Consider the following 9,971-nt stretch of genomic DNA (forward strand, 5'->3'; position numbering starts at 1 on the left):
CACCCCCCCTCTCAGTATTGATCTTAGTTCCAACATGAAGGATGTATGACACCCACATCAATAAACTCTGGAAATCAACGTCTCAAATCGTTCAACTTTAGCCCAAATAGTCGATAGGGATCTCTCACTAGTGGTTGTAGCCCTAGCTGTAGCTCTATATGATGGTTAATGATGTGTTGTGGAATGAATTTCTAAAACTCATATGGAATTTGGTCTACAAAGTCATCAAACAGGTCAGAAATCTCTAATGGAATAGGTGTTCCCACTCCATCGTCTACAACCTCTCCAAACATTGATGATTAAAATTGTGATCCTAGGCATCATGTTTTCCTTCTCATGCTCAATGCAAACACAAGCCACACCTTTCCGCTTAGCTTCTATGTAGTCATGCAGACAATCCACGTCTCATGCTCACCAAGTATAATCAATTAATCAAACCAAGTCACTAGAACAACCTTGCTCACCTCGAGAAAATATTGCCCCAATATAGCCTCAAAGTCATCCATCAACAGTACAGTAAAACTCACACATCCGCGCCAGTCACCCACCTGTATATGAATTGATGAGGAAACACCCTTTAGTGCCTTCACCTTGGATTTTATTGCCTTGACTGCAACCATGCATGCAACTACTTTCGACCCAAGTTCCTTCGCCACACCTATCCTCATGAAATTATGTAGTGCCCTTGTGTCCACGAGTGCTTGGATCATCCTTTCGTTGATCACAACACCCAAAAAATACAACCGAAGCATATGCCCATATTTTTTCCCTCCCAAGACACCAATATTCATACTAGACTAACTTTTCCAAGCCATATACATTGCATAAAATAACAACAACATAAAACATAACCCAACATACCTCCATGATCACACCTTTTTTGGGACATACGTGCTTTCCTTTAATTCATCTACATGGAGCACCCATCTTCATCTTAAGTGGTGGTCAAGTGATATCCATAACTCATCTTTAGTGTGTTTTCATCTACTTTGATACCTCCTGTAACAATTCTAGAGGACCCATCGGGGCCCAGACATAATGACATCCTTTAGGCATGTAGCACCAACATTTTTTCAATTGAGGGAATGCCCACACCAATCATACTCAACTTTGACCATGCCTCACTTGATTCTTATTTAATTAATTCTTTAGTTTAGTTACTACACTTAACCAAAATTCAATGCCAAACCATATATCATACACAAGAATACAATGAGATGTGGATGGGCATCCCAACTAGTCCTAACACCCAAATCGTTATTTCATATACAATGCTAATTAACTTGGCTTCACCAGTTGTTACAACAATGAAGACACATGGCTTATTACAAGAATATCATATAACACCCCACTTGGATACAATATATATGTACACTAAGTCCCTCAAAATGTCCCCTACCCAATTCCATAACTCAAGTAGAATGCAGGGCTAAACCATATACAATACTCTACCTTCCTCCAACTCAAGGAACTCCCTTTCCAACCTGTGACCTACTCCTCAACTTGCAACATGCTTGCTCTTCTTTTGTGCTCTTGTATGTCTTATGACTTGTGTTATGTTCCTTATGCTCCTTGCTCAATTGCGCACACATACATATACATACATACATACATACATACATACACATATACATATACATATATGTATACATATACATACATTTATACACATATACATATACATACATACATACATACATACATACATACATACATACATGTGTGTGTGTGTGTGGGCACTCTCCCAAACCAATGAAGATTTGCCCTCCTTCACTTAACCCAGGGCTAACCTCTCACTTATCATGTGCACATGATGGAAACCCCAAATTTTATGAATGGTTTGCAATCGACACATGTTTAACAAGTCACATGTGTCTAGCTTACTCATCATATGCTCCATTTCTCGTCATGTTGACCAAACTCTCCTTTCATGGTTGACCCATCCATGCATCCTCATTTCCCATCAAACCAACAAGCATGCCCATATCCTATGACGACACCCATCCATCTATAATGGTCATGGTATGATATGGCACACCAACCTAAAATCATCTAGTGAGGCGACCAAGCATCCCATGTGTTCAGTTTGGTTGATGTCTTGCCAAGTTGTGACATGGATCATGTGGGTACATGCCAAGCTTTGGCTCTAGTGGTATTACACTGGGGCCCCTTTCAAATACAACCCTAGTTTATTTGGTGAACAAGAGTTGAAGTACACCCTAGACCATATCACTTATCACTCACACCTATTGATTGAAGGGTTGAATTAGGCATTATTCCTTCCCCTAGGGCTTGCAACATCTAATAAAGGCATATGATGACCATCCTATATCTAAATATGACATCTTGTATAAGGTCATAAGCTAGTCTAAAGTTTGAAGATGATACTTTGTGTGATATATTTATATGGCTTCAACAGTAAAGATGGTTCACTTTCATGCTTCAATGACTCTTCTGTTCACTTTAGCTAATGTTACTTTATTCCTTGAGCTTGTGCTTGATGATGATACGAACATGGTCATGGTCCATTGGAGGAAAATGTTGACGCTTCTCCTACACTTCATGGATGATGATTGCACACCCTTTAAAGGGCCTTCCACTTCACCTTGGATGTTTCAAACTTGATGATGAGATTTTGGGCTTATTGACGACTTGACATGCACTTAGAGACACTACTCCACCCCCAACACCTTGGACATTGCCCATTGGAGCTAGAATGTTGCTCATAGAGGATGATGTGGTACCCTATTACATGACTTGGGCTTGGAGGATGATGTGGTTCCTATTGCATGATGTGGGCTTGAGGGAGTACTTTTTGAAGATGAGACATAACCATTGATGAGGAGAAATGCCCCTTAGATCATTCATTGCCTCATTTAATGGAGAGACATGTCTTTTGAGGATGATGTCACTCTTTTGAGGCATCTACACTCATAATTCTGGCCTTTTTGAGGGGATTTTTCATGCATTATCATTATATTTTCATATTCGAGGCTATATTGGGGGTTGGCTCGATGACCTATCCACCTTGTATCATGGATTTGTTATTTTAGGGTCTTTTGGCCTATTTAGAGCGAAAGTGCTCGATTGCCCTAGTATAAATAGGGAAGTGCTTTGAATGAATTGAGAGTCACACATCTCTGGATTGCTATTCTTTTCTCTAGTTTTCTATGGAGCAGTAGTTGAGTGACTTACTTGGGGAGTTCTTGGATGTGGAATTGATCTCTTTTAATTGATGGTTATAATGATGCTTGGACGAATGCATGGTAAATCTAATAGGTTAACTGCTTTTATCTTGGTTTTATGCTTTACTAGATGGATGAATAGTGTATTAAGCATGTTAGCATGATATTTGTTTCATAATCCTTATTACACTAACCTTCTTTCAAGTCTTCAAGGGAGTAGTTTGTTAGCTCATTTCCTTAATCTATTTTTGGAAATTGTGAACCTTGATTCAAACCCTTGGGTAAGTAGGTTAACTTGCCCTAGTTCTTTTGAACCTTGTATATACTTCAAATTTTCCTTATGTTTGTACGCTACTAGACTCCACTAGCCTTAGATTGAGAAGGCAACAATCCTCTCTCTTTTGTGACAATTAATTATAAATTTAAAATCATTTTTTAAATTATTCTAGGATAAATTACAATAAAATCATACATTTTTTACATTTGTTGACTTGGACATTTATGTCCTAGAGCTAGGAATTATCTTGAAAATATTGGATAAGTAAAAGTTACATTTGTGTGGATGCTCGAACCATTAGTTAGGGTTGACATCTAGGGTTTGAATTGTTGTTATATCCCTTTTTAACCATAGAAATTTGTTGTAGTTTAATATGTTGCTTACTCATGATTTTGACCCTTATTTTACACTTTATTATTATAGTTTCCAAGGCTAAATTTGTTGATGTCATAAACTAATATATATTTGTAATCTCTCATTTTTCCAGTAGTTTATGATAGCCAAGTGTAGTTTCTTGGTTGTGTGTGTTTGGAAACCCATTTTGAGCCCCCACTGCTTGAGTTAAGCATCTAGAAGAGACATAATCCTTTGAAATCAAATATATAAATTACTCTTAAATGCAACATAAACCCTAATTCCTATCTTGACCGTTAGGTGGAAATCAAGGTAGAACAGTTACGGGGAACTTAGCTTAAGTTGAATGGGTCTTGATCCCTATGATCTTCTAAAAAAGCCTCCCTTGTGTTAAATTGTGTCAATTTCTAAAATAAGAAGAATTGTTGTTAATGTAACAATGTTGATACTTCAATTGTGCACTTATCTAAAACACAGGGTAAATCTTAACACAAGGATGTTAGATTTTATTATAATAAAACTTAATAACTTTATAACCATTGTTTAGAAATAATTAAAAATATATTCTATTTTTTCCATGGGGCATTTCTTCATATCATATAACTCTTCAACAAATAGATAATACAATATATTTTTTTCAAAATATAATTTTAATTTTAAAATATAAAATTAAAAAATATATATAGATAGATATAGATTAAGATTTTTTTAAAATAAAAAATATATAAAACTATTCAAAATACTAATTTTAATATTGATAAATAATCTACCAATTTTAATATAAATAAATAAAATCTACCAATTTTAATATAAATAAATAATCTTGAAAAGTTAAGAGTTTAAAGTTTTTGCTTCTCATTTAGTTTTAATAATTTTTGCTTCTCATTTAGATTTAATACATTTTAGGTTAAAATAGATTATATATTAAAAAATATTGATAATAAGAGTAATAGAAAAAAATCATTTTTTCCAAATTAACTTAATTTTTTATTATTCTAGGAATTTTTTTTAATATTTTACTTAAAGTGAATTATATTATTTTTAATATTTAATTAAAAAATATTTACATATATAATTTTATTTTCATTAAATGTAAATGTTAAAAAAAATCTATATGCATCATCAAAACTAAATTAGCATACATTATTTTTTTTGGTAAGTAAGTAGTGGGATTTCTATTTAATTTTCAAACCAAAATTACATAAGCTACAAGCTAATCTGCTGGACTAGAAATCAAACCAGTTGTAGTAGAGCCATGTTTTCATCAGACTTTTGTTCATGACATTATTAGCATTTTTTAAATTTACAAAATGGCACATGGAACCAACCTTCCTCACGACTTCTACAGGTCTTAAATGGGGGAGACATGGCCCTGCGTGCAGGCTCAACCCTTATACTACTGACTCGATTAACAAGACTAAATTAAACAAAAATTGCATAACACCGACAGAGTAAAAACCAAAAATAACTTAGCAACAACATTCAGACACCAAGCTATGGTTCATGATCATTGTTGGAAGGTGTTCCCGTCGGTTTAGCTCACTCCGAAATGATTTCCTGGAGATACACCTCCAATTTAGTGCTTCAGACACAGACTCGCCTCACCTACACAAGTTGGCCCTCTCCATTGCCCAGAATTATGTCCAAGTAGTGGACATAATGCAAAAAAACATCAATTTTTTTATTAGTGTCAATGTGGTCCTTCTAGCGACGTTCAATGTCAACAATCATTCATGGATGAGTTTCCAAATGCTCCACCCTCTTATGGATAATGCCTATTTGGTTATTCTGAGAGACTTGGGGGCCCAACTCAGTGCTTGTCTCCGCAATAACCTTCCCCATGAGAATTTTTATGTGCCATGTTGTGTCCACCGTCTTGTGGTAGAGGGTTTCATGGGACCTGGTGACCCCTTTATCAATAACCCATTCCACCTCTTCAACTTCTCGACCCTCTGATTTATTAGCTCTGTGTTCTTAGGCATCCTGCTTGAGTGCCTCCAGGATGGCCTTTCTTCCTTCGAAACTAAAGCAACATAAGATTTCACTACATCTCGATCCGCAGTCTCCATCCTCGTCCTCTTACAGGTGTCACCTTTTGTAGGCCTCCTCGAGGCTTGCCTCGATAGTGAGTCTGCCTATTGTGATCCATACTACCGTAACCAAAAAGCCTACAAAAGCAACAACAAAATTATTCAAACTCTTGGCAACCACTTTTTCAAGCGTTGAAAATCCCTGGGGCAGAATGGATAATAAATAGTTGTTGCTGCCTACACCCTTGAGTTTCCACCTCTCTACAACATTTCCAATTCAACCATTATTTCCCATTCAAGGTGTGATAGACTACACAAACGCATATGTGTTCATCGCCCACTTACGTTGTTCATTTTCTTTTGGTATCTCTTCATCATTTTCGGATTTGACAAAGTCATTAACTACAACCTCTGACAATTCAAATGGTATATAATAAGGCTATTGGCCCAATACACGGGAGAAGGAGGGATCATACAGGGGTTTTTACCACCCCTTGACACCACATTTCTTGCTATGATCATCCATGTACCCCCCCTCTTGGGTAATTCCAACACCACCTAGCCGCATCGACCTTCTAATAGATTAGGTGCATGTTGGCCTGCGTTCTCAATTTTTGTTGATCATTGATCACGTCTTGGGATTTATCCCTCTCTAAGGCCTATCACTTCTACTGTATACTTAGCCCAATGTTGACCACTCTCAAGCTTGTCCAGCTCAGCAAAGCGAGCACAATTATCTTTTAACTGTCCTTCTTGGACCTCTTCCTAGGCACATTCACCCATCTCGGAGGTCCCACTGACACCCTTGTTAACCAATTTATTAACCATCTTGTTCGTCGATTGACATACTAGGTTGAACTTGACAGATCACATGAGCTCCAAGTGACCATGAATCCGCTGGATGATCTGTTCTAAATGCCAGTGTATCGTAACCTTTTTGTTGTTAGTGCCACATTGAAGTCATTAAGCCACCCTGATCACTAGGGTCGAGTTCCCTTCAATTGTGATGTTGTGGATGTTTTGCTGAACAAGTGATTCCAACCCTTGTTCTAGTGCATTAAATTTCGCAGCATTGTTTGTGGTGGAGCCCAGATGGTTGAATTAAATATGAAGAATCCTTCCTCGCTATCTCTTATTAACCCCCCCGACATAACTCGACCAGGGTTACCTTTAGAGGCTCCGTTGAAATTCAATTTCAGGAATCCTTGATCTAGTGGCGATCATTTTGATGCAACTACTTGGATTTGGGGTTCCTTCTTCTATTACATTAATCTTCGGCGCCTTTTAATCCTAGAATTTCTAGGATTATGTTCTCTTGTTCCATAGGGTTGTCTTCCGAATTTTTCAGTGAGCTGCTAAAGGTTCACTCTTAAATTTGCTGCAAGATTGTGCAGCCAGGGCTGAGGACGAGGAAGATTTACCCTGAAATATCCATCAATTTCTTTCCTTCAAAACCGCCCATATCAAGAAACATAGACTCAAACACCAGGCAATGTTTACCAACTCATTCTTCATAATTTATCCTCGCCATTTGCATAATGTTTCCTGAATGTTGTCTCATCGTCTATTCACCCAATCCCATAAGGTAGAAATGTACTTGCATTTGTTGAGAAGGTGGTTGATGGATTCCTCCTGATTCTCACAGAGGCCACATCGTGAGGGTCCAATGAAACCTCTACGATATATGTTTTACCAACCAAGTGAACAACTTGATTTTTGGCCATTGTGGGATGGACCAAAATTTGTTCCACACTGGGTCTGCCAATTCTTGTTGGTGCCCTATTAGGTATAGACGGACCTCCTTTAGGGTAAATTGTCCTCCCTCCTATCACCCCCACCTTAGTTGGGCGTTATCCTTTGAGAAAAGAATTTGTCTTCCGCTAAGCTCATTGTCCAGGCCTTGTCCAACCTAGGCCAATGGATCCTACTCGTGGTGGCTTAAAGATGACCATTTTAGCCATTTCTGGTTATCACCTCCTGGGTCCTAGTACTAGTGGACTTCTCGTTTTCCCACTCGCTGCAATTCCTCCTAGAGGTTTATTCTCGTTGGTGTAGTTAGGCTAGGGTCCTATTGCCATGCATGCTCCCAAAAGAGGGTTGTTCGATCACTTATGATTTCCCAAAAATAATGGTCTTGTATTACTCCTCGATTCCGCCAAGCTAGATTCCAAGTAGTTGATCCTGCCTTCGGGTTGTTAAATCTTATTAAGGTATGGGGGCTCCATTGCAGAGCATACTTTTCTTTCCAAAAGGTCTCCCAAGGGAGATTCACATCTTTAATCCATCTCCACCACAGTGTTGCTCCACAAGCCTCATTCATTGTCTAAGGATCTTGGAGGCATAGTCCTCCTCTCGATTTCGGTTTGCAAATTTTGTCCCATCTGACTAAGGCCCATTTTTTATTTTCCTTGGTGCGCCGCCAAAGGGAATTCCTTTTGATTTATTTTATTTTATTGATGAATCCTTTAGGGGTTGGTTGAACGTATAACAGATACATATGGATTACTTGTAATACCACTTTTGTGAGCACTAGCTTGACTGCTAAATTCAGTGTGTGGTAAGTTTACCTATTTACCTTGTGTTGTAGTTTGGATATTAGGGTTTCCCAGGTTGAATTTTTACAAGCTTTATCTATCAAAGGTATGCCTAGGTAGTTTGATGGCAATGTTTTCCTTTGGAAGCCTAGGATGTTTGTAATATTTACTGCACAACAATGTGAGTATTAAAAAAGAAAATCATTGATTTTGACCAATTAACCTCCATACCTGTGGATTTAGCGAAGTCATCCAGGATTTTCTTGTAGGCTCTGGCTTCTTTGATAGTGGGCACACCGTGGTGAATTGTGTCATGCACAAATTGTTGGCGAGTGGTTGGCTTACATTCTGAATGAGGTTGTAACCCTTTAATCCCACCCACAGTCATCTTAGCTTTAATGGATCTGTTGAGACCCTCCATTGCTAGAACAAATATAAAGGGAGATAACGGGTCCCCCTACTAGATACCTCTTGATGAGGAGAAGGGTTTGTAGGTTTTAACCCCATACAGAGATTACCTGCATACGAATTCTAAAACACAGAAAATAAATAATGCGAGAGCAAAACACATAAAACACATATACACAAAGATTTTCCCCTAGATCCCAAAACCGGGACTACCAGCTTGATTTTTCATTATGTTCCTTTCAATGTTACAATACATATTTATACATGCCGAAGCATCCAATACCATGGACCGAAAACCATCGCGTCCAAAACCATGGACCATAAACCATCGCGTCTAAAAACATGTGCGAAATCATGCACAAAACCATAGGTGGGTCCACCCAACCTAACATAGGGTCCAAAACCAAAATTTTTCGGGGCGCTGCCCCCGACCCCATAAAGTGGGGTTACGGGTACACCTCAAACCCCCTGTTAACTACGTGGAAAGAATATAACACAACCCAACAGGGTTTAGCTCGAGCCCCATAGATTGAAAAGCTGGGAGTGGTGACTAGTGACATAACCCATTGGATCTAATGTTGTTGGAAGCCAAAAGCTTGCATGTGATCTCCATATATTCCCAACTCACTTTATCATAGACTTTAGCAATGTCCAACTGAATTACCATTACTGTTTTTTTCCAGGACTTAAGGGAGTGCATGATTTCATGAACCTAGATCACATTGTATAAGATCTGTCTCCCTTCCACAAAACCCTCGTGTCCTTCCGAGATTAGGATTGGCAACAAATGCTTCAGTCGGTTGGCTATAATTTTGGAGATGATTTTGTAGATTACATTGTAGAGAGCAATAGACTGAAATTTATCTAGGATGTTTTCTTCTTTTTATTTTGGAATCAGAGCAATAAGGGTAGTGTTCAAATCTTTTAGGACAATAGATGATCTTCGAGAGTCTTCTACAACTTCAAAAATATCTTGGCCCCCAATATCCCAACAGTCTTTAAAAAAATCCACAGTAAAACCATTTGGACCAGGCGCCTTACCATTAGGCATGTCCCACACCACCTCCTCCACCTCCTCCAAGGATATGGGCTGGACAAGGTTGGCATTCTTCTCCTTAGTGATTATCCATGGGACATCCTTCGAAATATTTTGGGTGATAACTAATCTATCTCCAGGGGGTTC

This window comes from Pinus tabuliformis, chromosome Q (assembly GCF_031772625.1).
Source record: "Pinus tabuliformis cultivar Carrire ecotype Pingquan chromosome Q, CPIR1, whole genome shotgun sequence".
Taxonomy (NCBI): domain Eukaryota; kingdom Viridiplantae; phylum Streptophyta; class Pinopsida; order Pinales; family Pinaceae; genus Pinus; species Pinus tabuliformis.